General features: G+C 49.9%; 1 long non-coding RNA gene and 1 pseudogene across 1 annotated transcript in view; one reads left to right on the top strand and one right to left on the bottom strand.

The window, feature by feature from the left end:
- LOC144178975 (uncharacterized) overlaps positions 1–19,558 on the bottom strand; it is a 120,317-nt gene that overhangs the window by 62,267 nt on the left and 38,492 nt on the right. The window lies entirely within an intron of this gene.
- LOC144178689 (zinc finger SWIM domain-containing protein 3-like) lies at positions 12,863–19,463 on the top strand (annotated as a pseudogene).

Raw genomic sequence — 19,558 nt, 5'->3', positions numbered from 1 at the left:
CGATCAAGAGGTGTCTTATTTTTAGCCATGTGGATAGCTGGTGTTTTTCGGTGGCCACGCTGGCCGCCCACCACGGAGCCCAACCAGGGGAGCGTGCAGGTAGTCACGCTAGCCATACGTGGCCACTATAATTTTATGAAAAGTGGTCTAGGTAGGCCATTTTACACAAAGTTAACCCTTGCCGCCTGAGGGTAAAAGGGAAAAAACAGGAAAAGAGTAGGTGACAGGACAGGCATGGAAAGATGACAGGACAGAAAAAGAGAGAGAGTGAGGGAGATAGGAAAAGGCGACTGGCTGCTTTCCCCAGGGCGGGTCAATCCTGGGGTACCGTCTGCAGGAAGCGGGGGCCAAAGTGGCGTGTTGCCGCCACCAGGGGGCCGTAAAGGTCCAAAACAACCCTGGCTTTGGCTCAGCCACCAGGATGCCCTTTTCCCTGGACACGGCTAAGCCACGCACAGCCGAGGGCGTGGGTGGGTCCAACCCACATGGGCTCGGGGTCCGCGGTGTCGCCACTACCGTCACCTTGAAACGCAAGGCGCCCCTGCGGGCGCCAGCGACACGAAAACAGCTGGTGGTGCTGTTTAGTGGCATTCTGGAGGGTGGACCCATTTCTGAGGAGTGGCCCCACGGTCGGCTGACGCTTATACCTAAGCAAGGCGGTAAAGCCGATATCCTGGAGGACGCCGACGCCTCACAGTAACCAGTGCAATGTACCGCATCTTCATGGGTGCCCTGAAGGAATGGCTGAGCAGGTGGGCCGAGTCCAAATGGCTCCTGCCCGAACTTCACAACGGGTTTCGTCCAGGCCGTCATCTAGATGATAACCTGTTCATACTGACGCAGTGTGCCAAAATCACGATCAAGGACCAGTGCTCTTTGATGTGCTGCTTTTTGGACGTGGAAAAAGCATACGACACTGTCCCCCATATCCCCATTTTCTAGCAACTCAGTCGCCTCGGGCTTCTGGAAACACTGCTGCGGCGGTCCAACAAGTCTATGAGGGCAACATCATCCCAGCACACTTTGGGGGGCTGCGACGGTGCTGCCCTCGTGACGCACTTCAGCGCTGTGACGGTTGCAGCCCCACAGCACCGAAGCTTGTGGGGCTGAAACCATTCCCTGATGGTGCGGGACCTGTGGAAGTTGGTGCATGTGCCGGCCCTCCCGTTCGCGAATGCTGTGGCGTGCCTCTCAACGTCCACTCAGCAATGGCTGGAGAGACAGCAGCCGGCAGTGGGACGCACACCGCTGTAGGATGCCATTGGTATGTGGCCAACGAAGTGGTACAGGGAGACCTCGGCTGGTCGTCCTTTGAGGCACGTGAGGTGGCCAGTAAGCTGTCACACCGCAGTCGCCTCCAGTTCATGCATCGGAAGCGCTGGGCATGATGCATGTTCGAGTACCTGGCAGCAACTTGCATCCACACAAGCTGGACGCGGCGTGTGTACTTTCTGGAGAAGAAGTATGGATTCTTCTGCAAACCTGTTTCTGCAGATACTGCCACAGCCTGCACAAGTATCACGTGCCGTAGACACGTGACACGCACCGACGTGACACGCGCCGCCCGTTTTTTCTCCGTGGTCATCTAGTGTACTGTACTCAATTTCCGAATCTTGGACGGCATTTCTCGCCGATGTATTGGTGGGGGAGCATCGCACTCAAGGAATTTTTTAAACCCCCTAAGCTTGCATGTTCTTTTTTCAACTGGCACGCTTTTGGTCATGAACGTTGTGCAGTCATGGTCATGACGTTTGAGTGAGGTGCCATGGTGGAACGCCGAAGACAAAAAAAGAGACACCACTTGTTTTGTGCCAGGATGCAACAGTGGCTAGTGGTCCCGCAAGGAGACACACTCCCTTTTCCGTGTTCTGAGCCTGATCATTGCGAGATTTGGTCGCGGAACATCAAAAGAGGAGTTAGAGTTCAAAACGAAGTTAGTGTGTCTGTGATCGTCATTTTGAGCCTTTCTTCGCTGAGCGCACATTAAAAACGACGATCAAGGACGAACTTGTCGAGATCCCTCGGAAATGACAGCAACTTTCAAGTGAAGCTGTTCCGACCATAATCCCAGATGCACCAAAGTGTGTTTCAAAGACTGTGTGTTTCGAAGACGCATCAAAGTATGTTTAAAATACGGCAGCTGAACGGAAACAATGACCACCGCATCCCCACTCACTTTTTAGCACTCGCTTTCTACAACCTCACAAAGCCACCTAAGACTGGGAACTGTAATCCCGAAGAACTCAACTCATTGTGTGGTCATAACAAAACGACACCCAAGCAACGCTGCCCAGGCTCCATCGACACATTAGATCAGCTGATGAACAAAGAGAGCCTAGACAACGTGGAAACGGCCCTGAATGCTTTACTGCCAGCAGACCATGTACGTTGATGAGGGCAGCTCAAGCTGCCTTGTTAATTACATTTCAGGGTACGTCACCCGTAAAATGCTGCAAAGAATGGGCCTTTTGCCCCAAACGCTTAATGACAAAAAGGGCACCTAGCTGCTGCAAGCCTCAATGAGCACGACTTCATTTGTCGATTTGACTGTGGGGGGGCCTCATGTACACTTCTGGTGCCCTTGAGGACCTGATAACCACTTTGGAAAAGTTGCTCACTATCTTTTTTTGCCACATGAAAGATTAGTTCTGTAGCAATGTCAGATTTCGCTGTGTCTCTGAAAACTGCCAACCTCGCCAGTGTCGGCTGCACTGCTCACGAGCTTTCCCTGCGAATTGTCGAGTTCTACGTCCTGCTCAGGTTCCGCTTTTACGCAAAATCCCTCAACAAAGACAGAAGTTGTCAGTAAGAAAGAGTGAAGCACTTAAATCTAGGAAGGTGCAAGTGAACGTGTGAACCCCACGGATGACGAAGCCCCGACATGTTTAGATTGAAGTGTCATTTGTAACTCAATGCAGGTGCCTCGCCAGATCATGCACTATATGCTAAAGTGTTTAATAAATATTCCCTTTTATGTGCCTGGAGCTTCGATTGCGTCTGTGTTTAAAGACCAGAAGGCTTCATACTGCGAAAAAGCCCAACAAGCGATACGCGTATGAGACCAGCTTACAGGTTAAACGCCTCCAAAATAAAATATTTGTCTGGACTATAATGCTAAATGGGTTAAAAATTAAGCTTGCTAACCGCCTTGAAAAAGAAAATACATGTAGGTGAAGTCCGTGCCGTTCAAGAAGAAAGTTCTGTTGCAACATTCAGAAACTTAGCACAAGTAACTCAAGTGATAGCACCTCAAAAGATGTCAGCTTTAATGGACGAGCTGGCACTCGTTTCGATGGAAAAGCTTCAGTATGATCCAGGTCAACACATTGATTATGCCTGGCAATGCATCTTTGTTCTGCAGGACAAAAGCAGCGGTTCGAGGTACCCTTTGCTAAAGAAGCATGCGAAGTCTTTGCTATGCCTGTCGCACAGTAATGCTGATGTAGAAAGAGGATTTAGTGAGAATTGCCTCCGGCGAGAAGGAAGCAACCCCAACACCCAACCACCCAAGATGGGCAAGAAGCACTGCAGGAAGAACAACAAGCCCTCACCCACAGAGGACCCCATCCCACCAATGGATATCAGTCTTTCAGCGCCCACAAGAAGGACTGAACCTGGCCAAGATTATTCTTGCACAGCTGGCGGAGTGTATTTTCCTGGGTGCACAAATACACGGCTTTGAAACAGACCAAATCCAACTCAGACCCACTCCAACGTCATTGTGGTGAGCACGCCCTCGGAGGAAAAAGTCGCGATGTGCAAAGCCATACACGGACTCGCCTGGGGGACGAAGAGTTTGCCACACAAAGCCACATTCCCCCACCAGACACGACTGTCCCTAGAGCCCTGTCTCAAATGTCGCCAGAAGACGATGAACAAACATAATCACTAAGAGTCTGTCACGTTACAACCCCACTATCACCGTTTTCGACAAAACACCGCACCGGGGAACAGGAATTGTTCGAATCCTGCTCCTAGGGCCCGTATCCTTTTCTGGGTGCGAAACGGGGCCCCGATCATGCGTTGCTACTTGTTGAAGCACAAGACTGCAGCCTGCACGGCCTGCTGGAAGGCAGGCCACAGGAGAGATGTCTGCCCAAACCCATCACCTGGCCAGCACTGCATAGCTTGTGGCTTGCTTAAGGGGAGACGCGGGTCTTGGAATCCCGAAATTTGGCCGAAAAATCGATTTTTAGAAATCGCCATTTTCGGAAAGTAGAGCTATTTTTCTACCGGTTAGCAAAATATCCAGACCCAGGAGTACGTATTTGAGCCATAATATCAATTTATAGCACCGACGCCCGCTAAAATGGGCCAAGATTCGACGCGAAAATAGCATTTTTTCGACGACTCGCCTCTCGGGTTCTACATGCGCCACGGCGTCCATCTTGGTCTCATTCGAAAGCGCGTCTTTTCGTTTTCAATTCCCCGCCAGAACCACTCCGTTTCGTCCGTTGGTTGCGAGTAAAACCGGGGTAGAAAAGAGACGGATCGCGCCGCCTAATTGGTTACTGACTGCACGTGACCGCAGGGCGCAACCTCATTGGCTGGGCGCCGTGGGTCGTCTGCTCGGCACTCTCATCACCAACGTTCATAGATTCTTTTTCAGTTTCGGAACTGCGCCTTCCAAAGCGGGCGCGAGTTTACTCTAGGCGCTGAGAGGGCGCCCCGGTCGCGAGTTGCGCTGTGTCGGCGGCTGCGGCGGCTGGCGGCGGCGGCTCCGGCGGCAGCGTTGAAGGCGTGCGCGGCCGGTCCGCTGGGCTCAAGGTGGCGGTCGCAGTGTAGTTGCGTGTCTGCTGTACAAGTTTCTTCTTTTCGCTTGTGTTTGTATTCACGCTTGCGCGAGAACCTTGTCTTTTCAATGCATTGGGTTTGGAGTGCTATTGAACAGTGCGGCCACGGGCGAAAGCATTTCGTGCCTGCGTCAGCGCGCTGTGTTTTCTTTCATGTGCTGGGCTTGGCGCAATGCCGACCTGCTTAATTCGCAGCCGGCTGTACGAGATTTTCTAGCCCACTTAAGCAGTGATGCTTTGTGATGGCTGGGCACATGCATCCTGCATGGGGCACATGCTTATGCCCTTTACAAAATGTACTAACGTATACAGTTGTACTTAAGTAGGAGGTGAAGGGAATCTAGCTCCTGATGCTGTAAAACTATTATTAAAACAAAACATACTAATTAAAAAAAACACCAAAATTCTCAATGCTAACATTATATAACCAGAAAACCTACAATTCAAATCTCAGTACAAAACATCGTAATTAATCCGAGATTTTGGGTTAGCTTTGATTTCTTTGAATATAAAGGATACGGATGTCTATCATAAAGAAAGTATGCAGTTACTGCTTATGGCTCTGAGGAAATATCATTCGTGTTGCAATTATTTTGCGCGCCTGGCCAATGACAAGCGAATTCGCGTGCCCACGTACTTGACAGTCACTTCTACGCGAAAGTTCATTTAAAACGCTGTCGTTCTTGATATTTTAGCCCCCGCTAAAAATAACTGGGCGTACATACATTACTCCTTGCATAATACAGCCCGTTTGAAATAAATTGCGAACTGGAATCGACGTCTTCATGAGGTGCCGATTATTATTCTTCCTGCCTGCTCTAGGTGCAAGCTGCGCACCGAGCTTTTCTTGCGCGATGTCATCCCGGCGCTAACATGCGGTTTCGGTTATGCTTTCCTTCCGAGCGCAGCAGGATGGCAAAACACTTTTCTTAATTAAGCGCTCCGCACGGTTGCTGTGCGTGTGTGGGAGGGCGCGCTCATCTGGTAAAGGCACATTCTTGGAAGTAAACAGCTACAGAAGGTAAGCAGCTATATATGCAAACAGCTACAGAAGGTAACGAAATTTGTTTGCCCCTTGTGTGGTGCTTCCGAGTCCACTCCTCCAGAAGAGCATATACGCGTGCTCCAGTCGACTGAGCTCAAAGTTGCGAAGTAGCTGCGTGTCTGTACAAGTTTCTTCCTTTCGTCCGACCGGGCTTACTGGGCGCTGAAGGAAGGCGCAGTTCCCGTTAACTTTGCCAACCATCCCAGAACCTTGTTGAGGAAGCAGACTCGGCGGCGATCTCCGGAAAAGAGAGAGGCAACGTCTACGCACGAGCTAGCGGATTACAAAAGGAGAGCACTTGCTCACCGAGCTACAAGAGGAGCTGTCCAACCATGATCCGCCTGTTCCCCTGAAGTGAACCGACTTTGCTCAGATTGTCGAGAACAGTGCGGCCATACGACTCCCAGACAACTGGAGAACGTCAGCACTAGAAAAAGAACCGGGGCAGCGTCGGCAAATTGTTTTTTACGTGGCCGGAATGAAAGCGGGCGCCTATGTAGGCCCCACAATCCTGAAGAGCGTTGCTGTGCTGGACGGTATCACCTATGTTTTGTCCGCCGAAACGGGAAGCTGCTCCAACAGTCGTTTGAGGAAATATTATTCGTGATGCAATGAATTCGCGCAGTTCGCATAGCAAGTGAAATTTTGTGCTCGCTCGACAGCCACTGCTACGCGAACGTTCATTTAAAACGCTGTCGTTCTTGATATTTTAGCCACCGCTTCAAATCCGTGGGCGTACCTACTGAACTCCTTGCATAATACCGTCGGTTTCAAATAAATCGCGAACTGCAATGGCCGCAACAAACTGATGAGCAACTTCCGAGAACAGTTATTTCTTCTGCAGTACGCAGCCAGGAGCGGTGAGGACCGGAGATGCCGTGAGGAACGCTCCCCTCTAGCAGACGACGCTCGCTCCCCTAGCGCAACTCGCAACCGCAGCGCCGCGGTGGCGAGAGTCGCGGCAGGCCGCCTTCTCTCCATGGCCGGGGCGAGGAGATACGGAACTGAAAAAGTATCTATAAACGTTGCTCATCACAGGGCAACGGCTCATATATTCGTCTATGCGAGGACCGGCAAAAGCCCCGCATGGCGTAAAAATAAAGTAAAGATGTCTATCGATAACCGAAAGGAAGAACAGGCATTATTGAAAGCGCCTGAAATACGATTTTCTGCTCCTGTGACGACGACTTATCGCGAGAACGGCGCCGAGACGGAGGTAGGCTTAGCGCCCGCGCGGGCTGCCGAGACGATAGCGTAGCGATATGATTACGCCTGCGGGGGCACTAAGGTGCGTCTATCTTTCGATCAGCAGCAAATAGAAAGAAATGAAATGATAAAGTGGAGGATGCCGCACGCCGACGTCGCAAGGGAAGTGTGTTCATTCTGTTATCAACGATGCTGCGGCGGTTCGGCCCGCACACCGGCGCGCGCTTCCTCGTCGGCAGGTTACCATATAGATGAGCGATTTGAGAATTATAAATGTTCGCACTGTGCACAATGTGCGTTGGTAACGTGATATACGAGTAGATTAAACCGAAAACGTGGTTATCCCACCTAGCCAAGCGCATGCACATTACAGAACAGTGGCGGGCATTCCGTTACCAGCCGCTTCGCATCAACTCACTTCACGCGATGCAAATCCGATTTGATTGCTACAAATGAAGCAGTAACATAACAAAATAGCGTTTACAACTGTGGTGCACGCTCGGCACCTCAGCCCTAGTCGCCAAAGAGAGACGGCGCGATGCCAACAGCATAAAAATTGAAGTAACGTTCTGGCTTTGCTTTTGTTCAGTTTTTCTGCCAGGTGCCATCTGTAGACAGAGGATTTCATAATTTTCCCACCAACTGATTTCAGCAAACTTGGTATGCTCGTGTTGAGCGAAAAGCGAGCTACATTCTAGAACCTTTCTTTTTTTCATATGCTCAATAGATAAAACTGTCACTTGTAGTAAAACTTCAACTGCGATTTTCTCAGCTTCCCTTTTTTGCATATGTGCCTAGCCTTACAGGGGTTTTGAGGTAGTTTTTTTCAAAGGATTTCTACAAGTGTTATACCGTTGAATTCGGGATAAAATGAACTGCATGCTGAAGCTATTTTAATTGGCTCATTTTGCCTCAAGTAAATGTTATGAGTTATAATTAGAGGTCATTAAGTTTTCAGAAAACTGTACTTGGCATAATTAGATTAATTCTATCCAATAAACTATCTTTACAGGAATATAAATAGCTTCAGCATGCATGGCAGGTCTTAAGCTACACACCCATACCATTTATTTTTAAAAAAATTGAATAAAAAGTTCCTTAAAGGCCCGTAAGAAATTACTTAATTAGGCTCCAGTGTTTTCCTTATAACTCAAAAAATAATTCTACCACTTGAAAACTAATTACATATTTGAAATGAGGAAGCCAAAACACATATGCACAGTGATTTTCATTATCACAGACCAATTAATAAAAAAGTTCATTTCAAGACCCACGTCTCCCCTTAACCACCCACCAAGCCACCCACGCACTCCGAAGTGCTGTGCTGACAAGGACATCTCACCTGAAGAGATTCCAGCCCAAAAGACCCAAACCAATGCTCTTTTCAAGGATTCCTGCAGTCCACCCCAACACCTCACCCAATAAGACAAGCCAAGACAAGACCCCCCAGCCCACCTCTCGAAAGACCAGGCGGGGCTGACCTACAGAAAGAAACAGAGCCTCCTTGCCGGCAACGTCTGTGAAAGACCCCACGTACGAATCCCGGAACCTCTGCCACAAGATGCTACAAGCCAGGGATTCAATGCCCTGGCACATTTACACTATGCACAACGGTGTTACTAGCGCCAGTGAACAGAGCCACCACCATGGGGCTTGGTTAGGACAGCGCCAAGGAGACTGACCCTTATCCCCAACACAGAGATTCGTGTGGGTAAAATTAAATTGTCTGAAAATTTGGCAGTCAACAGAGAGGGACTTATAGATGCATTTGTGGATCTTGGTGCTTACAGCACAGCGGAGCAGGAAGGTGTCACTTACGACCATGGCCTTGCCGTCATGTTTGTTTGAACCCTTTACCATTTGCTCTGCCGCATTCTCGGTAGTTACATTGTTCGCTAGCTTTCTATTGTTCCCTCTTATTCTTTAGCGGCCTTTGTTTCTTCTGTGTGTTCTTATTTGAGTTCTGGGTATATATAAACTAGTCTTGTTTCCAAAGTTCTTCTTCTATTTATTATCGTCCCCCGAACCTGACAACAGCGCTAGCAAATAGATGACGGGGGGTGAGGGAGGAAGACGAGGCTCAATCGCAGCAGGAGACACAGGAGGAAGCACTCAGAATAAGGGGGAAGCAAGTTTGATGTGTACACGCCAAAGAGGGAATCGCAGCCATCCCCATGGAGACCGTGCAGTACGCTCGCGTGCACAGAATCTCCCAAGCCGGTAAGAACTAGGTGTAGACGTGGAAAACGCACCCGACCACACAAGGACGGGGGGGGGGGGGGGGGGGGGGGGGGGGTGTAATACCTTCGTTGTGGGGCTCTTCAATTTGCAAGGTGGGCGCATAAAAACAAAGTAGGACGAAATATTCCACCACTGCAGGAAGGACAAGATTGACATTTTTGAGGAAACAGAGACACGTGTGGGAAACTGAGCTGTCCCCCTTAGAGCGTGGCTTTCAATGGGAGGGCCTGAATAGGAGAGAAGGAAATCGGAGGGGTGGTGGAGTCGGTGCGATATGGAAGGGGGGTCAACCATGGCACAGAGTACGCGAGGCATGCAAGAAGCACCTGTGAATAACCGGAAGAGTGGGAAAGCGGCCGGTGGAAGTACCGGTGATATACATGTGCACTGGAGCGGCAGCCGTTGCGAACGAGAAGTTATGCGAATGCCTGCTAGCGGACATCAAGGCGCTGGCGGCCACGAGATTCTTCTTATTGGTGATTTTAACGGTCACCCAGAGGAGCTGGGGGGATGTACGGACTCCAATGGCCCCCGAATGCAGAGACTAGCCCAGGCCAAGGACCTCGTAACTGCCAATCTAATAGACAGGTGTAGAGGAGAGGTAACATGGGCGTCGCAAGGCAAAGCTTCAAGCATCGATCATGGCCTGTTATCACTCCCACTTTACGAGGAACTTCAGGAGATGGTCATAGATTAAGACGGAACAGGAGCGGCGGGCAGTGATCACAGGAGACTCCGGCTGGTCTTTGGGCATGGGAGAAGCTCTGCCACCACGGACTGGGTTGAGGCCAGGAGGTACCTTCAAGAGGACGATCTTCGAGCGATAGCAGAGCGGCAGGAGAACGTGGTACAGGAGGAGATGGACTATGAAGCCCTCATGAATGCGATGATAACCGAACTGCGGAGAAACAACCCACGGCTAAGACGAGTGTCAATGAAGCCATGGTGGGACAGCGAAGTGTGGGACGCCATCCGCAAGTGCCAAGCCACGTGTAGCAAACATAGGAAGGCACGACTGAGTGGGGGACCCAGGCCACACACAGGCTGTGTGGGATACCTACCATAAAGCACACGCGGCAGCCCTGATACAGTCACGGAAAAAGAGGGTGGACGCGGGGTTCACAGAGACCCTCAGGCAGTACGCACGGGATGCTCCTCGCCGTTTTTGGGAGCAAGTTAAGAACACAGCGGGTGCTGGGCCTAGTATCCAGCCGATGTGGGTCACCCCACAGGGGCCAGAGCTCCAAGGAGCGGCACGTCCGCCCGTCCTAGAGAGGTGGGCACGAAGCCTGCAGGGGCCCGGCACGGAGCAGGAAAGACGTCAAGGACCAAGCTGTAGAGATGGTCACGCAATGGAGGAAGTCCCCATAGCTGATTGTAGCGACGTGGGCCATGTTTCGGATGCGATCCTTCCCAAGGACCACGGGAAAGCTGAACTGAGGCAGATTGTAACAGTGCAGGAGCTGCAGGTGGCGGCCACTCTCATGGACGGGAGGACGGCTAGTGGCAGCGATGGCATACCCGCCCGGCTAATTCAGCTCCTTGGCCCAAAGGCATTGATGGTATTGGCAGAGGCCATATCCATTGCGCTTAACGGCATCGATGCGCCGCCGAGCTGGCAGGTTAGCCAGCTGGAACCACTGTACAACGGGGCAGGGGATAGGTGGGACCCGGCCAACTACCGTCCAATCTTTGTGACACAGGTGCTATACAGGGTGACCATGCAGGTCATCAGACAGCGCCTCGAGAGCTGGGCAGAGATGGAGGGGGTGCTGGGGGCTCTCCAGAATGGTTTTAGGAAGGGCCGGCGCCGGTGCGCTGCAGGGAAACGCCAGCTCCTCGCCGCGTTCCTAGACATATATGTATAAAGCCTACGATACAGTGGACAGAGGCATCCTTGGCCAGCAGCTGAAAGCGCTGGGTCTGCATTAGGAAGACGTGGACCTGGTGAATGGGCTTATGGGGGACCTCTCATAGAGTGGGAGTGGCATATAACAGACCCCATTCCCAACAAGAAGGGGCTATGCCAGGGTTGCCTGCTTTCACCCCTGCTCTTCATGCTCTACATAGCAGGCATGAAGCGGCATCTGCAGGTCACTGGCGTGGACTTCGACGTCTCCTTCCAGCGTGTGGGGGGAAATGTGCGGAGGCGAATCCCGGGGGTCATTTATGCCGATGACAAAGTGCTCGCAGATTCCACCAGAGGCCTGCAGGCACTGCTGGACATCTGTGGGCAGGAGGCAGCGACACTGGGACTGTGATTTAACAAGAAGAAAAGTGCACTGCTTGTGTGGGGGGAGTGTGACCGGGGGGCGGTGTGGACGCTGCAAGGCGAACTCCGGGTACAAGAGTGTACAACATACGTAGGGGTCACACTGATGGCGTGCCCTGGTTACCTAGACTGCCACGACAAAGACCTATGCCTGCGAGCAGGTAGGGGCTGGGGAATGATGACCAGGCACGCCCTCTGGTCCTTCAACCGATTTGAAGTATTGAGGGGTCTCTGGAAGATGGTTGTGGTACCGGGCCTCATGTATGGCAACACGGTCTTGTGTCTGTCTACAGGGACAAGGGAGGTACTTGAACAGTGGCAGCTGGAGGCGGAAAAAATGGCGCTGGATACGCACAAGGGGCTCGCCATAGAAGGCCTTCAGGGAGAGCTTAGGTGGTCCTCACTTTAGGCCAGAGAGGCCATTGCCAAGCTGTCCTACGAGGTGCGCACCTTCCGGTTACCAGAAGACAACGTAGTGCATAGTGCTACATTATGTACCCCGACACACATGCTGGTCCAGGAGGCCTCGGAGGCTGAGGTCAACCTACGGGCTCCCAGCACCATGCCTCGAGGGTGGCCAGCCGGTTATGTCTCCCAACACCCTGAGGAAGCTGGCGAACCAGCAGGAGGAGGCAAAGTGGCGTGAGGGAGCAGGAAAAAAATCACCCTGAAGATGTACTGCCGAGAGGAGGGGTCAATACGCAAGGCAACTTGCTATGATAAATCTCGAGGCAGCGACCTGCTGGTGAAGGCGCGGCTGGGAGCCCTGCGCACCAGGGTCTGGCAGAAGAGGACGGGTGGGACACTGCCTACGGAATGCGTGGCGTGCGGTGTGGTGGAGGAGTCGGATGAGCACATCCTCCTAGACTTCACGGCGATAAAATCAGCGCTATCGGCCACTACACTGCAGGAGGCGCTCGGCTTCAGAGAGCCAAGCCCGACCAGCCTGCACATGAACCTGGCGAGCAGAGTGACATCACGTGAGGAGATGACGAATGCTATAGTGGGAGCGGCGCCGTCCAGACGTCCAAGCGGTGCCTGGAGGACTGGTGGCGAATATCCCTGGCGTGTTGGAGTTAGCAGTATTAACTCTATGCGCGTTGGCAAGTGACATGAACATTTGTGCCTTTTTTGCTACTTTGTGTTTTGGTTTTGTGTGGGCGTTCAGTGGATTTCTTTTTTTTTTTTTTTCGTGTGAACACTGGCTAGGCACCCATCACAGTTGCTGCCCGTTACAAAGAGTAAAGCCGCATCCACATCCATAGGACACCGTCACAAGGTACACTAATGGTAGCTACGATTTTTGTGGTTCAGTTTCCGTTTATACTGCCTTGAGCTGCAGTGATGGCATATACAACACAGACTAACAATCACAAGGACAATAAAGTGAGGTTGGAGTGAACTTGTTGGATGTTATACATGCCGACTGTTCCGTCTCTGCTTGCTTGCTTGCTTAAATGTGTGAGCTTTGTGTGTTATATAAATGCAGCTAAGTTTAAAGTTAGTATAAATGTCCACCTGCCTGAGAATTTTACCCCGATAACATGAAAGGCACCATTCAGTCTGCAACAGGCCCATAATTATACCTTTTCCCTGAACTACTGATAAACTGATAAGTGGTTGAATTGCATATGAAGTTGGGATTCAGAAGTGATCAATACCTTATTTTACTGCCGCCCCTCTACAGCCACCTGCCCAAAACTGGGGCATTAAGAGACCCAGCTGCGAAGGAGGAAGCCACGGAGCCCTTGGCTTTGCACGCAAACAAGAAGTTCGTCAAGAAGAGGCTAGAAGAAGAAACGGGAAAACTTGTCCTGCTCAAGGACTTGAGCAATGCTGCTTCTTCCTCGGGACCACAGACAAGAAACGACCTCACGACGGCAGCAGCTCTTCTGCGCAACGAGCATGTTAAGTGCCTATTCTTATAGTGTGAGTTCTCTGACAAGAATACGGGAAACCTGTATGTACCCCAGGCTGAATTAACTAATGCAAGCCACATTATAAGAAGAATGCCCAGTTTATTGCCATGCCGCAAATTTGCTAGCTGTATGTTGCCATGGCTGGCCATACGTGTCGATGCATCACTGTGTCATGTGGTATTGAACTGCCCCCTGAAATTTAATATTCCTTGACGGTTTGAGCTCCTACAGCCACAGCTTTTGAGCTTTAGGCAATTGAAGCAATGTCTAACCTTGCAGAGGTGCCTCACTATGTGTGCTGTGCACTGGGTACATAGCTTGCAAGTCCAACACACTGCACAGGCTTAGAACTTGAAATTTGTTTTACACGTACTGACTACCACATCCTTCCTGATGGAGAAAATTTCCACGGAATACTGCTTACCAACCAGTCTATGCGCGAACATGGATGCCTTCCCTGAATTCTTGGCAATCGATGCAACGTACAAACTCCTGGAAATTCGTACACCAGTGTATGTGATGCACGTGGAAGACTCAAACGGAGACACAAAGACTGTGTGTGTGGCTGCATTAGTGAGTGAGTGTGTGCAGAGCCTCGAATGGATGCTCAACAAGTTCAAGGAGCTCCACCCGTCCTGGACAAAAGTAAGGACCATAATGGCGGACAAGAACCTTTTAGAGCAGGACTTTCTCAAGGACAGCTTTCCAGATTACAAAAGTCCTCATCTGTGTGTCTCACACTCTGAAGACATTGCGCCGGGAGGAAATAGCCTGCAACAAGATGAATATAACTCCACAAGAAAGGGATCAAGCCATGACGCTTCTCCAGAAAATGGTACTCTCACGGCCAAATGAAGCATTCAAGGAGCTGCGAGAGGAATTCGACAGAACTGTTTGCCAGGAGATCCACTCCTATTATGGCAAAAACTGGCCCCCATCAGGGACGAATGATACACTGGACCCCAGTGTATGTCTGAAAACTTTAACAACACAATAAACAACAGAATTGAAAGCCTCAACTCAAATTTGAAAAGTGTGGTAAAAAGGAACATCTCTTTTGAAGAGTTTGTGTGTTCACTGCTCACAATACTCAATGCCCTGAGCGACCACAGGGCACTGACAAGCATAGCTAAGTGACCTTGCAAACCATCTTCTAGCCCTGAAGAAACCATGTACCAGCAGTCATTGACTCCTTATGCTTTCAAGCTTGTAAGGGGACGGATTCACCTGACAACCAAGCAGGTTTCAATCTGCCATCAAGCAGACATGTTCACGTTCAAGTCGTCCTCCGGCAACACGACAACGACAACAACCAACTGCACTTGTTCCGTCTGGAACGCCATGCGACTGCCATGTCGGCATGTCTTTGCAGTTCGGCAGACACTGAATAAGAGCCTCTTTGATGCCACCTTTTTTCTAAAAAGGGTCTAAGGAGCACTACTATGCACATCACAGAGCCTTCCTTTGCCAAGAGAACGGCACAACTGAGCACTCAACTTCAGAGCAAGCAGCAAGACCTAGGAGGCCAATGTCTGAGCATGAAAAATACAAGGAGGTGTTTCCTACGCACAAATGCTTGCACAACTCGCTGCAGAAGAAACAGGTAAAGGGTACCAGGCACGTGTAGTGGTTTTTAAAAGGCGCGAGAGGAGGGGCACCATATTGAATTTGTGGAGTTGTTGCACCAAGGGGCCACCTTCCCCTTCATCACTGGAGCAAGGTCGAAACCCCGTAGAAGAGGATGTAGAACCGCCCTCGAGTTTGTTGGATGAGGACGAACCGGTGTACGAGATTTTACAAAGAGCAGAAGAGAAGCCACAGTCAGATGGCAGAAACTAAACTCCTCAAGTTTTTCACCAACCACGCTGGTATGGAACCACTTGAGACCATGTCTGAGAACAGGAAAGCACAGAGGGCCCATGATGCAGGTGCTTGTGGAACTATCAATAAAAGGGAAGAAGTGCACCTACTGCAAAATACGTTGCCCTCTACAAGCAGCACTGAGCCCTCAGGCAATGTGCTTGAACGGCTCAGAAAACTGCAGGACTATCATCTGCAGGACTATCAAATGCAGGACTATCATCGGCCCGTACAAGAGGAGCGCAACTGCCCGAGCACGCCTTTTAGAAATCCAGAGAGAAATGCAACTGGATCCCCTCGAAGTTGTGCAGGATGTACCAACATGCTGGAATAGTGAGCACGCTATGATGGCCAGACTGCTGAGGCTTCGGGGGCCTATTACTCTTCAGCTGTCAGAGTCGGACGCTGTGGAGAACCTGACCACATCCGAGTGGAAGCTTCTAGCCGCAGCAGTGAAAGTTCTGCAGCCGCTTGACCAGGCCACAACAGCACTGTCAGGTGATGGCTATCCGACTCTGTCTCAGGTCATCCCTCTCCTAGAATGCATGGAAGTTGTCCTTTCTCAGCATTCACACGAGCCTGATGAGGCTGCAGTTGCTTTGGGCCTCTTGAAAAGTATCAAAACAAGGTTTCCTGACATCAAAATGTCTAGGCTTCCAGCCTTGGCAATGCTGATCGACCCGAGGTACAAAGATGCCTGCTACATGGAGAAATCTGAAAAACAGTGGGCATCAAAACTTCTCACAACTGCTGCTGAAGAGATTGCAGAATACCACCAGCCTCCTGACGGTCCAAGCGGAAGTGGCGCGTGTCTACCTGAGACGCCAGAAGACTCAGTGTGGCATGCATTCCAGAACTTCCGTTTGGAAACAGATCGAGAGTCAGGCTGTTCTGTTGCAGATGTCGTAGCCAACTATTTGAAAGCCCCACTTCTTCCCCAGTCTTGAGACCCTCTGGCCTGGTGGAGCAAAAAGGGAAGCCAGCTGTACCCAGTACTGGTTGGAGCTGCCCGCAGGTACCTGCCAATTCGAGCGACCCAGACCACAAGCGAACGAGTTTTCTCTGCAGCTGGAACAATTGTCAGTTGCAGGAGGGAGCACATGCGCACTAAGAATGTTGAACAGCTAGTGTTTTTGCATGGGGACTCGTAAAGACTCGAAATAAAGTTTGAAGAAACTGTTTGACTCAGAAATTATTAACATGTGTTTTAGCACTTTAATTATTCGAACTATTCGGTTCGAAATTATTCGATCCTATTCACTATTCGCTTCGTATTCACTTCGTATTCGCTTCGAACCAAAAATCCACTTTTCGCACAAGCCTAGTTTTAAGGCCCGGCATGATATCGTTACGAAGGTGTTGTGCGGCGGGTCTGCTGCTTCTGATGCGAATGGTGCAGCTACTTGGATGTCATCTGCTTTCCCAGACACAATAAAAGATTGTTCCTTCTTCGACATCTACAATGCAGACGAGGCAGGATTTTTTTATGAACTGTTACAAGCGAAGGCTCTTCACATGAAGGGCCAACCATGCAGCGGAGGAAAGCATAGCAAAAATCGTGCGACTCTGCTGTTTTGTACAAACATGGATGACTCAGACAAGCGCTGCCCACTCACCATCGTCAAGAGCGCGAGACCTCGATGCTTTAAGGGTGGTAAGATGCCAGTGAAATATTTAGCAAACAAAAAATCTTGGATGATATGGGCTATTTTTTGTGATTGGTTGAAGACTTTTGATCGTGATATGAAGGCCCAAATTCAAAAGGTACGTTTGCTAATAGATAACTGATCTGCTCATAACATCGAGGACATTAAGCTCAAGAATCTAGATGTTTGTTTTTTCCCACCGAACTGCACAGTTCTGATCCAGCCACTGGACCAAGGGATCATCCACAGTGTTAAAAGTGCTTATCAGCAGTAGCTGGTCAGACGAATGGTGTTCAATGTTGACAGGGGGTGGCCGACCAAGGCGGACTTGTTCATGGCTTTGCAAATGATTGCCGCAGCATGGACCAACCCAGCAGAGCGTTATAAAAAATTGCTTTGCGCATGCCAGTTTTAAGCCCACTGCTGAAGCAAACTCAGCAATGGTCGAGGAACACGACTGCATCAGAGTGGAGCCACCCTCCACGGAAGCTACTGCGGCTTGGGCAGCCCTTTGGGACTCGGGAAATGTGCCAGTGGACGTTAGCATAGAGGAGTTCATTGGCCTTGACACGAATGTCATTGCTCATGAAGAGTTAAATGCCGAGGCGGCCATAATTGAAGAGGTTTGCAATAACGAAGCATCATCCGACGGCGAGACTGACGCTCCAGGTACATCAGCCCCGTCTTCTGACGTGGATGTTATGGACGCATTTGACATTATTGGCTGATGCCTTGGAGCCCACGATGACGATGTAGCGTTGCACCTGCTGACCGAGTGCGAGCATCACACCACAACGCTAATATTTAAAGGATGGAGGCAAATAAAGGTCACTGACTTTTTCGAAAATAAATGATGTTTTTGAAGTGTGTAGTCAAATCTGAAAGTGCTTTGGGGCAGTCTTGAATCTGCATGATCCTATCTCAGTCGGCTCACGATAAATGCAAGCGCGCGCGGCTGGCCTGGCAAGGTCACATGCTGCTGTGCTGTCAGAGGATAAGATAACGAGTGCTGCTCCTGCCACAAGTGAGAGGGGAGAGGGGGTTCCCACAGCCTTGCAGCTATCTGCAAGTAATCAGCTCGGTAGATTTGCTTTGTTGTACAGCAGTATGTCTTGTGACTGCATCCCTCCCCTTCCCCCCTCCTCAACCATAACGTGCGCTCTTTACTTGTGGGTAAAAGAGATAACCACTGGTACATTCGTCATCCCAATAAACACCACGTAATTTCGCGTTGCTCTTTTTCCCAAACGTACATATTATGCAGTAAATGTTACAGATAATGTACGGGGGTATTTTTCTTGCCCCATGGTGGTGTGTTGGGGCAGATTTCGCCAGAAATTTTCGCTTCAACGAAATTTTTTGCGGGTCCCGTCAATTTCGTTGTAGCGCGATTTGACTGAATATTGCCTGCAGTTTTTATAACACCATTCCATAATTATTCTTTGCTGTGCATGGATAGTTTCCAACAAGCTCATAGTGGAAAACAAATTTGCAATCTTTTCTCTCCAGGTACAAAAAGGAGTGGATTTACGACCGCCTGCTGCTAAAGATAAAGTCCACAGCAGTGTACACTTTTATCCATGAAAATGATTTCTGCCTCTTCCGAATCCTCACACCCTCTATGGCTACCTCAGAAATCTGAAAGCTGATTTTGGTTTCGACGACACCTTGTTCACGGTCCTGCGTGAAAAGCTAGAAGCCGTTCCGGAAAGACAGCATCGAGGTAAGAAGCAGTACTTATTTGTGTAATTGTATCACATTCAGCAACATCACTGAGACAAGATATTAACCTACGCAAAACTTTCCAGGGGTGCTCATGTTTGATGAAACGAGCGTCAGAAAAAGCATTCACATTTGCAAGTTGGATATGGCACTGCTGGGCAGGGTGGATTTCGCCAAACACACACGACCAGGGCAACATGGCAAAGAGGGCTTTCTACGTGCTGGCCTTTGTGTTTCGACCTTTTCTGGGCAGGTGGTCGCAAACTGTGGGCACATTTTGTGCTTCCGGTGCTGCCCCAGGATCAATCGTTGCTACGCTTCTTTTGAAGTGCATTGTTCACCTCACTAACGCTGGTGCTGTTGTTGACGCAGTGACGTGCGACAACTCCACATCAAACCAGTCAGCCTTGAGATATCACGATATGTCTTTTCAAATTTTGTTTAGCTGTGGTTAGTGACGTAGTAGAAAAACAGCTGTACTAGTACGCTGTTTTTCTCTCAAGGTGTCAGCGGTGACATTCACAAGCTTCAAACTTGTTTTGAACACCCATGTGAGCCCTCAAAGCAAGTCCACGTAGTAATAGATCCACCACACATATTTAAGTGCATCAAAAACAACTTGTAGAAAGTTGGAAAGTTTTTGGTAATTAAAAAACAGTTCCGTATGAATGCCTTGATCTGCACATAAATTAATCGGTTTTAAACAAATTTGTCACTTGTCCTTATGTTGCAGCTGCCATAAGGACGGGAGGTGTTTGACTGCCACTACAAGGATTTACTGGACTATGAGGAAGAACAGTCTGGGCTCGGGGCTGTACTAAAGTTAACGAAAGCCCACATTTTCCTAATGCTTT

This window comes from Haemaphysalis longicornis, unplaced genomic scaffold (genome assembly GCF_048455015.1).
Source record: "Haemaphysalis longicornis isolate Haplotype H1 unplaced genomic scaffold, Haemaphysalis longicornis Haplotype H1 scaffold_4, whole genome shotgun sequence".
NCBI classification, from domain to species: Eukaryota; Metazoa; Arthropoda; class Arachnida; order Ixodida; family Ixodidae; genus Haemaphysalis; species Haemaphysalis longicornis.
The sequence above is the reverse complement of the archived record's forward strand: the minus strand, read 5'-3'. Positions and strand labels throughout refer to the sequence as shown.